This window comes from Rutidosis leptorrhynchoides, chromosome 1 (assembly GCF_046630445.1).
Source record: "Rutidosis leptorrhynchoides isolate AG116_Rl617_1_P2 chromosome 1, CSIRO_AGI_Rlap_v1, whole genome shotgun sequence".
Taxonomy (NCBI): Eukaryota; Viridiplantae; Streptophyta; class Magnoliopsida; order Asterales; family Asteraceae; genus Rutidosis; species Rutidosis leptorrhynchoides.
The window spans coordinates 666,094,634-666,107,531 of NC_092333.1; the positions used below are offsets into that span (position 1 = coordinate 666,094,634).

A 12,898-nucleotide genomic window follows, 5' to 3' on the forward strand; every position below is an offset into this window, starting at 1 on the left:
CTCTTTGGTTGCACGTCCTCTAACCGCGTTAACTCACAAGGGAAAGAAATTCATTTGGGCGACCGAGCAAGAATCCGCGTTTCAAATCTTGAAGACAAAGCTAACCACCGCTCCTATCTTGTCACTTCCCGAAGGCAATGATGATTTTGTTGTATATTGCGATGCCTCAAAACATGGTTTTGGGTGTGTATTGATGCAACGAAAGAAAGTCATTGCTTATGTCTCTCGACAACTAAAAATTCATGAACGGAACTATACGACACATGATCTCGAACTCGGAGCCGTTGTCTTTGCACTTAAAATGTGGAGACACTATCTTTATGGAACCGAGAGCACTATCTTCACCGATCACAAAAGCCTTCAACACATCTTCGACCAAAAACAACTAAACATGAGACAACGACGGTAGATTGAAACTTTAAACGATTACGATTGTGAGCTTCGTTACCATCCCGGGAAGGCAAACGTAGTAGCCGATGCCTTAAGTCGAAAGAAAAGAGCGGTGCCTCTTCGTGTCCGAGCTTTAAACATCACCATTCACACCAACCTCAATAGTCAAATTCGTGTAGCCCAAGACGAGGCTCTCAAGGACGAAAACATCTCTCTCGAACACTTGAACGTCCTCACCTCTCGATTCGAAGTTAAAGAAACCGGACTCCGATATTTCGCCGGAAGAATTTGGGTACCTAGTTATGGGGACCTACAAAGTCTTATTTTAGACGAAACCCATAAGTCAAGATATTCGATTCACCCCGGTGCCAATAAGATGTACCACGACCTCAAGGAACAATATTGGTGGCCGAACATTAAAAGGGACGTCGCTACTTATGTTGGAAAATGCCTAACTTGCTCCAAAGTCAAAGCCGAACATCAAAGACCGTCTGGACTACTTCAACAACCCGAAATCCCGCAATGGAAGTGAGAAAGGATAACGATGGATTTTATCACCAAACTACCAAAGACGGTGGGCGGTTATGATACTATTTGGGTTATTGTTGACCGTCTCACCAAATCCGCGCACTTCCTAGCCATGAAGGAAACCGACAAAATGGAGAAACTTGCACAACTTTACATTAAAGAGATCGTCGCCCGTCACGGTGTACCCTTATCGATTATTTCCGACCGAGATGGCCGTTTTCATGTTCTTTGTGATCAACATATCATTTGGTCTTTAATAGCACTTGCAATTATCATGTTCTTTGTTTATATAAGCACTTATTTTATGTGTTTAGTCATGTAGTTGGTTTATGTATTTTTCGAGTAATTGGTTTCATTTAGAAGGTGCTTTTTACTATGTCATTACACCCATAAATATCATATCTTTTTTTCTATAACTATGAGGCCATGTCTGATTGTTATGATTTAGGCTGTTTCCCCTAATTATGAGGTGTGTAATGGGTTAGATTCATCAAAATTGTTAGGGAAAGAATAATGGTTATTTAGGGATGAAAAAATCAAGAATGTCAACAGGAAACACAAGTGTTATTCCATGCTTGGTGAATTGTGATTTTTGGGTTCAAGGAAATTAGATATGATTTCAAGGCAGTGGCTAACCCATCTGGGAATTTGGTTATTTCATCGGAACAAATGGTTTACGATGTGGTTTTAAAGCAAACAGTTTTTGTTAAAAGAGTAAGTTAGGTTTATAGAAAATATTGAGCTGCATCTATCTTGCTCTTCAGAAACATTTAGTTATCGAATAAAGCTTATGTTGTGGTAAATTTTACTACTTTATTATTATTATTTTTTTCTTGGCTAAAAATGAACATAGTAAGAATCTTTACTATGTTCATGTTACTACCTTTTTATTATTAGTTTAATTTAATTAATGTTATTCATATTGATTTTTTTTAGGTCTATAGAACAAATGCAGTTGAAACCATATTGTTCTGTATTTAGTTGTTGAACAAAGCTTATGGTGTGATAAATTTCACCACCACCACCACCACCACCACCACTAGTAGTTTAAGGCCCGCGATTTCGCGCGCACTTTTGTATGGGCGTTATCAAAATTGTGATGTTCCAGTAAAGTAGTTTTATATAGTATGTTCGTTTGATTACAAAGCAAAAGAAAATATAATGATAATCTATTAATATCGTTTAGTTTGTAGTACTAATAGAGATTAGATATTACTTGAGAGTTAATTTGTAAAGAAATATAAGTTTTTACAAAAGAAAATATAATAGTGTAAGTTGAAAGAAGTTAGGTCTCAGATAATACTTACACTTATTTTAAGTTGTATTGATTTTTAAAAGTTTGAAATATAGATACTTAAATACTGAATATTGTATTGAAAGAACTATCTTATAAAGTACAACACTAAATAAGACTTACAATAGAATTTCAGGTAAAGACAATTGTTGTATGACCTTTGTTGTTGTACAGACATCGTTGACAGTCTTAGCATCATTACTTGTATAGAACTCCAGTACAATATTGATAACGGTCTTGACATTATCGAATTCTGTGAAATGAATGGTTGATGAACTAATATTATCTTCTGACAAGAACCTTTAGGTTAGTATGAGTTGAATGAGTTTAGGTTATATGACTGAAAGAAGTAGTTTCAAATAGACATACATTTCAATTAAATTCAGAGTTTCCTTGTCTAGCCTGAAATATTGCAAATTATTCAACCTGTATTCACCGAATTCATTTTAAACAATAATAGTCAACCTATGTCAACTGAAATGGGTCAAATAAGTAGCAGTTGACTTCGGTTGCTTAAAACTTTATATAATGAGATATAAAAAATGCAACCTATATGCTGAGATGTAATGGTGTAAAAATGACCCATGTCAACCTATATACTGGGTCAAATAAGTAACAGTTGACTTCCGTAATAGTCTCAGTATATAAACTTTTCTTAAAACTTTATATACTGAGATCTAAAAAATACACAAATTTAGTAGACCAGATAATATGTTTAAAAATATTATTTCACAAGTAGGTATCAACTTTGGCTCAAAAATTGTATGAAACGAAAATTTAAACAATTTTTTTTTTCTTGGGATAAAGGGGACGGAACCCCGAGAAAACATCCAATGTAACTAAAACTCAAAAATATGTACAATTACAACCAATGATAGATATAATGTATAAAAAATAAACTGAGAGATTAATAGAAATAGTTTCTCATAAGATGAACACCAACAAAAAACACCAAATTTTGCCTTTATTATATCTTCTATTGTCTATCAGTGTAAAGGAAGTTAAACCTAACCAGTCTCAAGACTCTCTTCACAACGAACTTAACATAATCTAGTAAGCAACTCCGGTTGTAACACCGGATTATGACAAATGTAACAACCTGTATAAGCATCATAGAAGAAACAAACTTATAACGAATATAATGCATCTACTATAACTTATATGAATTGATAAACCTAGCTAAATGATCTTTAGTTCTTTTCAATTTACACAAGGGTCAAACTGACCAAATAATCAAAAAAGAAGGTTCAAGAGGACATTAAAAAGTGTATCCCTAACAAATAACAAATACCCCGATGTAAAAAATGATAAAGAAGTTGAAATCTTTTTAACTTTTAGGGTTCCATCATCATGATAAAGATAGACTGAGACCAGGGCCGGCCCTAGGGTAGAGCGGGAGGTGCGGCCGCACTGGGCATCACGAAATCAGGGGCATCAAATATTTAGGATCAGTTTTTGGAACATGTAGAAGAAAATTTGAAATTTTAAGTTGAGTTTTAATGGAGGTTGAAGGGTTAGAGAAGAAGATGAATCACGGGAAAATGTCTTTGTTTTCTAAAACCGTGGGCCCTTTAGTTACTATATTCCAGTACTAGTTCAAGTATAACATAAGTGTGAGCCCTTTAGTTAGTGTATTGGTTTTCTTTTGTTACACCCAAATAAATACTGTAATACGGAGTGCTACTATTTAAAAGTTACTGTGTAGTAAAAAAAAATACGGATTACAGCTCATAACTTCATGGGCCTACACTTGTAACTATTTTTTTTTTTTTGGTTCGTATCATTTTTTGTTAATTTTATTATTCTATTGCTTACATATACGGAGTATGATAAATATTTTTATTTACTTCTTATTTAACTAAAATAGCAAATACTAAAATAAATGTTATTCCCTCCGTTTTATTTCTATTGTCCAGCATTTCTTTTTCGAATGTTCCAAATTAATTGTCCAATTTCATAAATAAAATAGAATAATCTGGTAAAGTTCGTTTGTACCCCTATGTAATACATGTAAAACAAAAAGATAAGTAAAAAGTAAGGGGTAAAGCTGGAAAGTAAACAAAAAAGTATATGCGTCAGTCATTTTTTTTTAAACTGTGTGTTTTTGTATAGGACAATAGATATGGAACGGAGGGAGTAATTTATCGAAACATGAAAAAACCGAATAAAGTACTTTCTATCATTTTAAGTGTAACATTATATGAGATTTTAATAAATATGTCAACAATGCATAATCATATATTTTAAGGTCTATTTATTTACTTTTTTTTTTTTACTTAAAACACACAAAAATTTAATTTTAAGCGATTTAATTTTGATTTTGTAATTTCAAGTTTATCGTTTAAAATATGAAGGGCATATTTTAGTCTTTCCGCACAGGGCATCAATATTTTCAGGACCGGCCCTGACTGAGACCACTTTATAGAAATAGCTCATACTTGTACGTTATACGCAAAGATAAACAACAAATGCTCGGCGAACTGGTTTGATTATATCAATTTTACCTGTGTTTCAATGATTCCTTGAACAACATATACTCCATTGATTCTTCACTTCCAATAAAGTTACATAATAAAGAGTTTTTCACACCTAAAATTAGTTTAAAAAATAAAAATAATATCATAATTTTTCGTAGATACAGCTAAACCAACCCAACACAACCAAGATCAATTAGTGTCACTATAAGTAGTACTTCGTATAAATTATTTGCTTTGCAGATAATCCCAGTATATTCTATCACAAAGCTTTCAACTTTATTAGCCTAGAATGGGCCAATTCCCTAAATTTACAGGTTTATGTTTTTTTAGCATGATTCTCATTATCTACTTCAATATATAGACCTATGAATGCAACTGTCTTTTCATCTATAAGCTTCTCATGAAAGACACATCAAAGATAGCATTTTGTAACTTAATTAATAGTAAAAGTAATTACCTTTTGTAATTGAATACAACAATTGAGTTATTTACCTTAAAAATATGTTGATCTGCCCCTAAGCCCTAAAATATAAACCCTAAATCCTAAACCCAAAACCCAAAACTCTAAACCTTAAATCTAAACTCTAAACCCTAACCCTAAACTCTAAAATCTAAACCCTAAACCTAAACCCAAAACCCTACTCCTAAACTCTAAACCTAAACCCTAAACACTAAGCCCCATCAAAGATAGCATTTTGTAACTTAATTAATAGTAAAAATAATTACCTTTTGTAATTGAATATAACAATCGAGTTATTTACCTTAAAAATATGTTCATCTGTCCCTAAGCCCTAAAATATAAACCCTAATACCATGTAGCGTTTACGACGGCAAAGATGGAGGCAACATTGAAACAACAACAACAACAATACAAATCACGGCTAAGTCAATCGCATCAGGAACACCTTTAAGACTTGAGTACTCAAGAACACGACAATATTAAAATTAGTGATATTTGTATTTGTATTCATTAATATAATTAAACAAAAAGGCACAATAAATCCTACAGTCATTCTTGAAAAATGGCCATGCAACTCGTCTCATATGAGCCAAAATAGTTCCTCAAGATGGATAACTTGCCCTTATTTTGTATGCATATTGCAATCAATAATATCAAATCAGGAGGCTACAATAAGCAATATCGAATCAGTTATATATAACTTGCCTTTATTTTGTATGCATATTGCAATCTTTTACCCCTACATTTTACTTGATTGAGTTACACCGATTCAGTTGATCTTATATGGCTCAACGAAAAAATAGCTTAGAGGGGTCAAAAGATGTAACCTAATACACTAATAGCAATCCATATTCGAGTAGAATGCTAAAAGTTCGTAAGTCATCTTATAAAATATTCGCTTTTGTAACTGTAATGAACACAATAAGTACATATACACAAGATTGATAAAGGAAATAACGTTTTAGGTGGTTCAAGCCCTGACCCATTGTACTTTTAGTAACATATGACACATTCAACCCAAATGATGGACCCGTTAATCAAACGAAGACACATTGACCCCTCTTATACATACACTTAATATTTAAGTCACTGGAGCATCATGATTAATATTATGGCAATGAATATTTTACTCAGCCAAAAATGTAGTTTTTAACCTCAAGTAAGGTTGCAGTGAGACTAATTCCTTCAAGAATTGCTATGAAATGCAGTTAGTATATTGCCAATGTAATCAGCGATTTCTATATTTCACCTGAAAAACAATATAGAAATATTCAAGCTTATCCTAAATATTCAAGCTTATTCAGTGAATATCACCTCAGTCATTTAGATGGGAGTGTTGCAATTTTTCATTGGGCATTTAGATGACGTTTAGACTTGAGCCCTCCACCATCCACAACTCACATTTCAGTGTATCTTATGTCTTGTACTTCACCATTAGTGACATCATACCACCTAACGTTCAAGACTTCAAGCAAAAGCTTACAATGGTTAAATATTAAGAAGACAAAATTACTCAGGTCGTCCTTGAACTTGTACCGAAATTACTAGAGTCGTCCTTAAACTTTTTTTTTCACTGAGGTCGTCACTATACTTTCAAAAAGTAACTCGCGTCGTCCTTCCGTCTAATTGCCGTCTCTTTCCTCCGTTAAATTGAAGCATGTGCCATACATGTGAGGGTATTTTAGTCTTTTTACCATTTATTCCTTATCCTTATCTTCATCCCAATACTGGAAGCATGTGCCATAAATTCTAGAAACTCATTCTCCACAAATTAGTCTTGTAGTGAACAACGCAAATTACCTAAACATTTATGAATATCATTTCATCATTTCCTCATCATCAGAACTTAATTTCAAAAAAATAAAAAATCAAAAACTCATGTTCGTTGCTGCTACAGTACCAAGTGTATTCATCTTATCAAGCTCAATATCAAATTCAACAATTGATGATTCTCCAAGCAATTCAAGTATAGATTAGTGATTCTTATATGATTCCAAACACTCGAGCATCATCAGACAAGAACTACAACAACAGATTTGACGAAATTCGATTCGAGTTCTTTTTTTACCGAAAACACAAATCGAGCGGTTTAGAAAGATTTATTTCATCAATGGTTGATCTGAGCATAGATTAAAGTTTCTGGACGCTTCTTCATGCTTTGTGAATCGTCATAACATATGGAGAAACAACATCAAAGTCACATATTCAAGGTCAAACTTCGAAGCTCAATAGTCAACGTTTTAATTCGTTCGATTTAGTGTGGTTTTGGATCGAAGGATGATTGTCGAGTATTGTAGACGTGATTTTCATAATTTTTCATTAAGGAATCGAGGCTTAAAATCTGTTAATCGTTGCCATCGGAAAAACAAAACCCATGGTTGACAGCCACTTGATGAAGATGACGATGGACGATTAGGGCTCAATTTCGAATATATCATCTGCAAGAATTGGTTTGGGACCAGCAATCAAATTGATCAAGATTTGACCCATTAATGCACCTATCTACAAGCTTAGATCTGAACGATTTCGGGTAAACTCTTCAATTTACCTTGAACGGTGGTTCAATCTGAGATCTAAGATCCGGATGGTGAAGCATGGTGAAGAAGGTGCAATATGAGATCCGGATCTGATAAGCATATACAGTATGATATAATATATGATATATTAATTTAATATTAATATTATATTATTATTATTATAAATAATAAATAATTATAAATAATATAATAATATAAAATAATATAATTATTTAAAGGTATTTGAAAGGAAAAAACGATGGAAAGACCAATTTACCCCCATGTGATATGCACATGCTTCAGTTTAACGGAAAAATAAACGGATAATAGACAGAAGGACGACACGAGTTACTTTTTTAAAGTACAGTGACGACCTCAGTGAAAAAAAAAGTTTAAGGACGACTCTAGTGATTTCGGTACAAGTTCAAGGACGACCTGAGTAATTTTGTCTATTAAGATACAACAAAACTTATATTCCCTGAAAGTTCATGATTGTATTTCATAAATCCTAAACAATTAATAAATAAACAAATAAATAAATAAAGGTTAACTTTGTATCGAGTATCACACGTAATCATTATGGCAAACACAATCACCCGCCCAATTTTGACTTGTACATCATTGGTCATTTATCTGACCCGCCCATTTTACTCTACATAAGCCTTGAAAAAAAGGAATTATCGATAAAATTATAACAACTTTCAATATACCACAAAATGGTATTCGATACTAACAATTAACTCAAAAAAAATGATCACTAATTAAGAGGGGAGCATAAACCAATTCTAACTGGCCATCACGCATTGGCATTAAGAAACAGATGGAGCACAATGAGTGACTGAAATAAGAAGTTGCAATGCACGGTAGTTTAGAAAGGATTAAATTAGGTGTGATTATAGAACATGAAAAGAGCAAACTTACAACAGGATGCATGTAGGCATATAGGTAAAGGTTGCAATGTCATCAACTTATGATTTGTGTTCTTCTTAACTCGTATACACAGACAAAGATATTGTATATATTTGGTGTATAATGAAGCATAAATTGGTATTTTATGCCATATTACTGTGTATTATTAAACAAAATATTTTTTAAAAAAGAATAGTGATAGTGCGCATAGCACTACCTTGCGCATTGCACAAGGATTGCACTAAGTTTTAGCACCTTGTGCTGAAATCCGCAATGCGCAAGTGTGCTGAAATCCGCAATGCACAAGTGTGCTGAAATCTGCAATGCACAAGTGTGCAAGAATCCGCACAAGAGTGCATGAATCCGCACAAGAGTGCAAGAATCCGCGAATATTCTGAAAACTATAAATAGGGAGCTTGGCATCTCATTTATAGGTTGTTGATTCTCTACCATTTGCCAAGACCTTTGTAATTTTCACTCGTGACTTTGCCCAAGGAACATTTACATTGAGTTAAGGCGAATCATGCTAATTAACAATCAAGACCGGGTCGGGGTGGTTGATCACTTGATTGAAAAGTGAAAGACGATCATCAGGGCCCAAAACAAACAACACCCCAATCCTCCTCATTGCACTCGATCCTTGATCCAATTCCGTAAGGAAGACGGATCTAGGATTGATCAATTGGCGTCATCCGTGGGACGAATTAAGTCACACATCGGTAATCAAATTAAACTACTGATTGGATTCGTAAGTCTTTTCCAATTTAGATTTAACTTTTGATTCCGACATAATTTCCGATTCTAAAGGCCGATTTGTGCATGCTAAAGGCTGCACAATATGAAGATTTTTTGCAAAAATGAAGTTTTTGCGGGTTTAAGATTTTGTGCAACAGAAAAGATTGCACAACGAAGATTTAGTGCATGCTAAACGCTGCACATTGCAAGATTTTGTGCAAAAAAATAAAGTTTGCACAAAACGATGATTATTTGCAAAAATGAAGTTTTTGCGGATTTAAGATTTTGTGCAATCAGAAAAGATTGCACAACGAAGATTTAGTGCATGCTAAGCGCTGCACATTGCAAGATTTTGTGCAAAAAATAAAGTTTGCACAAAACAATGATTTTTTGCAAAAATGAAGTTTTTGCGGATTTAAGATTTTGTGCAATCAAAAAAGATTGCACAACGAAGATTTAGTGCATGCTAAGCGCTGCACATTGCAAGATTTTGTGCAAAATAAATAAAGTTTGCACAAAATGAAGAGTTTTTGTAAAAATGAAGTTTTTGCAGATTTAAGATTTTGTGCAATCAGAAAAGATTGCACAACGAAGATTTAGTGCATGCTAAGCGCTGCACAATTGCAAGATTTTGTGCAAAAAATAAAGTTTGCACAAAACGATAATTTTTTGCAAAAATGAAGTTTTTGCGGATTTATGATTTTGTGCAATAAGAAAAGATTGCACAACGAAGATTTAGTGCATGCTAAGCGCTGCACAATTGCAAGATTTTGTGCAAAAAATAAAGTTTGCACAAAATGAAGATTTTTTGCAAAAATGAAGTTTTTGCGGATTTAAGATTTTGTGCAATCAGAAAAGATTGCACAACAAAGATTTAGTGCATGCTAAGCGCTGCACAATTGCAAGATTTTGTGCAAAAAATAAAGTTTGCACAAAATGAAGATTTTTTTGCAAAAATGAAGTTTTTGCAGATTTAAGATTTTGTGCAATCAGAAAAGATTGCACAATGAAGATTTAGTGCATTCTAAGCGCTGCACATTGCAAGATTTTGTGCACAAATAAAGTTTTTGCACAATGAAGTTTTTATGCAAAAATAAAGTTTTTGCGGAATGAAATTTTGTGCATACTAAGCGCTGCACAGTGCAATATTTTGTGCAACAATAAATTTTTTGTGCAATAATGATTTTTCGCACATTAGAAGATTTTATGCAAGTTTGCAAGATTTTATGCAACATAGCAAAATTTTGTGCAAGGATGCACATTGCAAGACTTAATGCAAGCTTTGCGCTGCATAATTGAATTTCATGCAATACGTTGCGCAAACTTTTGAGCATTGCCTTAAAGGCACTAATTTTTGCGATATTTTTTGCGCAACATTACTTAAGTCCATAAGCATATGGCCATGGCAATATCATCATTTGTGCAAAACGCACGTTGCAAAATTGTCCAAGTCCATGAGCATATGACCATGGCAACAATTATTATTTGTGCAACATTTTCTAAGTCCATGAGCATTTGGCCATGTCAATTTTATTATTTGTGCTAAAAGCTCTTTGTAACATTGCTTGAAAGCTCTTTGTTACTTAAGTCCATAGCCGCAATTGTTGTTGATTTTGCACACGATACATGAGGTCATGAAGGCTAAAACCATATGTTCTTATAATAAAAATGCACATTGGCAAGATAGGCTTAAAATATGTCATGTGCTATATGTTATATTAACAGAAGCTTCAATTGACTTGCTTCATATATGCTTCGAGCAAATTTTTCAAAAAAATACTAAATATGCGTGAGACCAAAAATGAATCGTGATCAAATTTTATCAAGTGCGGATGCGTACTTTGATTTTTCAAGTGAAAAACCACTTGCGTGCAAAAACGTAATGAATGCCTAAGCGTTGAAGAAAGCCGCTTGGATGAATAACATAAAATTACAAGTGTTTGCGAAAAGTTGGAACTTGTGACATTTTTCCTAAGTATTTGATCTAGCCATGCTTAGATGCTTCGCAAAAAACACATATTTTGCCTAAGGATCGTTTCGGCGGACTTAGAAGATTTATAATATATAAAAGATTGTTTCGCATAAGTACGTGTTTGTTATGTGCACAATAACGAATATGGAAATTGCAAGGGACAAGTCTAGAAATTATGAATATATAACAAAGCGCTATATAAATAAACGTTGCAACATGATTTTCTCTTTGATAAAAATGCGCCATGAGTTGCGCATAACTTCACGAACGAAGCATATTGTACACTTAGAGTTCGACATCATATACTTTCAGTTTATAATATCGAACTGGGGGGACTTGATAGTGTATATATTGCTATATTCCCTATGATTGCATACTTACAAGTTCGACATTATATATTTAATATATATAATACCGAACTTGGGGGGCTTGATAGTGCGCATAGCACTACCTTGCGCATTGCACAAGGATTGCACTAAGTTTTAGCACCTTGTGCTGAAATCCGCAATGCGCAAGTGTGCTGAAATCCGCAATGCACAAGTGTGCAAGAATCCACACAAGAGTGCATGAATCCGCACAAGAGTGCATGAATCCGCACAAGAGTGCAAGAATCCGCGAATATTCTGAAAACTATAAATAGGGAGCTTGGCCTCTCATTTATAGGTTGTTGATTCTCTACCATTTGCCAAGACCGTTGTAATTTTCACTTGTGACTTTGCCCAAGGAACATTTACATTAAGTTAAGGCGAATCATGCTAATTAACAATCAAGACCGGGTCGGGGTGGTTGATCACTTGATTGAAAAGTGAAAGACGATCATCAGGGCCCAAAACAAACAACAACACCCCAATCCTCCTCATTGCACTCGATCCTTGATCCAATTCCGTAAGGAAGACGGATCTAGGATCGATCAAATAGCAAAAGCAACATAGATCTTTAAGAAGAAATTTAAAAGTTTAACACATGGAAGAATGACTACCTCTTCTCTTTCATGCTCCATATTTCATCTTGTTTGAACTTCTGTATCATCCACATTGATTGTGTAACATCACACTGTTAATCATTAAGAAGAGACTATTTGTAATCCATAAACAACCTTTATCAAAATCACTGTAGAACCTCAGATTAAGCCTACAAATTTAAATCAAGAAAATAAATTTTGTGAAAACACCTTGTATATGGCGACTTTAATGCGATAAAAAGACAGAAATACATTAGATAAATATGTAAATACAGTATATCTAAACAAAATATTTACAGATTGTATCAAATAAAATCTATAAGAAAGACTGTGATATGTATTGTCAAATCACGAATATTATAAAACGTATAAAAAGTCAAAAAGTATGAAGATTAACATGGTTACTCATTTATACATCATCACATATAAATTCAATTGAATATACATAATACACATAATCAAATTGGTTTGAAGTACAACATCATCAATTTGAATTGATGATGATGGTAAACGGGTTTTGGGAAAAAAAAGGAAGAAAAAGAAATTTGATTCATAATCAGATTGGTTTGATCTCAATTTGAATTCATCAATTGGAATAAAAGATGATGGTGAACGGGTTTGAAAAAAAAAAGGAAGAAAAAGAAATACGGTTTGTG

The 12,898-nt window shown here is 33.5% G+C and overlaps 1 long non-coding RNA gene across 2 annotated transcripts; it reads right to left on the reverse strand.

The window, feature by feature from the left end:
• Positions 1 to 6,113: 6,113 nt before the first annotated feature.
• On the reverse strand, positions 6,114 to 12,656 carry LOC139885896 (uncharacterized). 2 transcript variants are annotated; one of them, XR_011772148.1, is made up of 3 exons: positions 12,261 to 12,656; positions 7,698 to 7,775; positions 6,114 to 7,587 (listed from the first exon to the last, which is right to left on the reverse strand). It is a non-coding gene; the product is annotated as an uncharacterized lncRNA (long non-coding RNA). The 2 variants fall into 2 exon arrangements; XR_011772147.1 differs by having other exon boundaries at positions 6,114 to 6,949; positions 7,050 to 7,775.
• Positions 12,657 to 12,898: the final 242 nt, after the last annotated feature.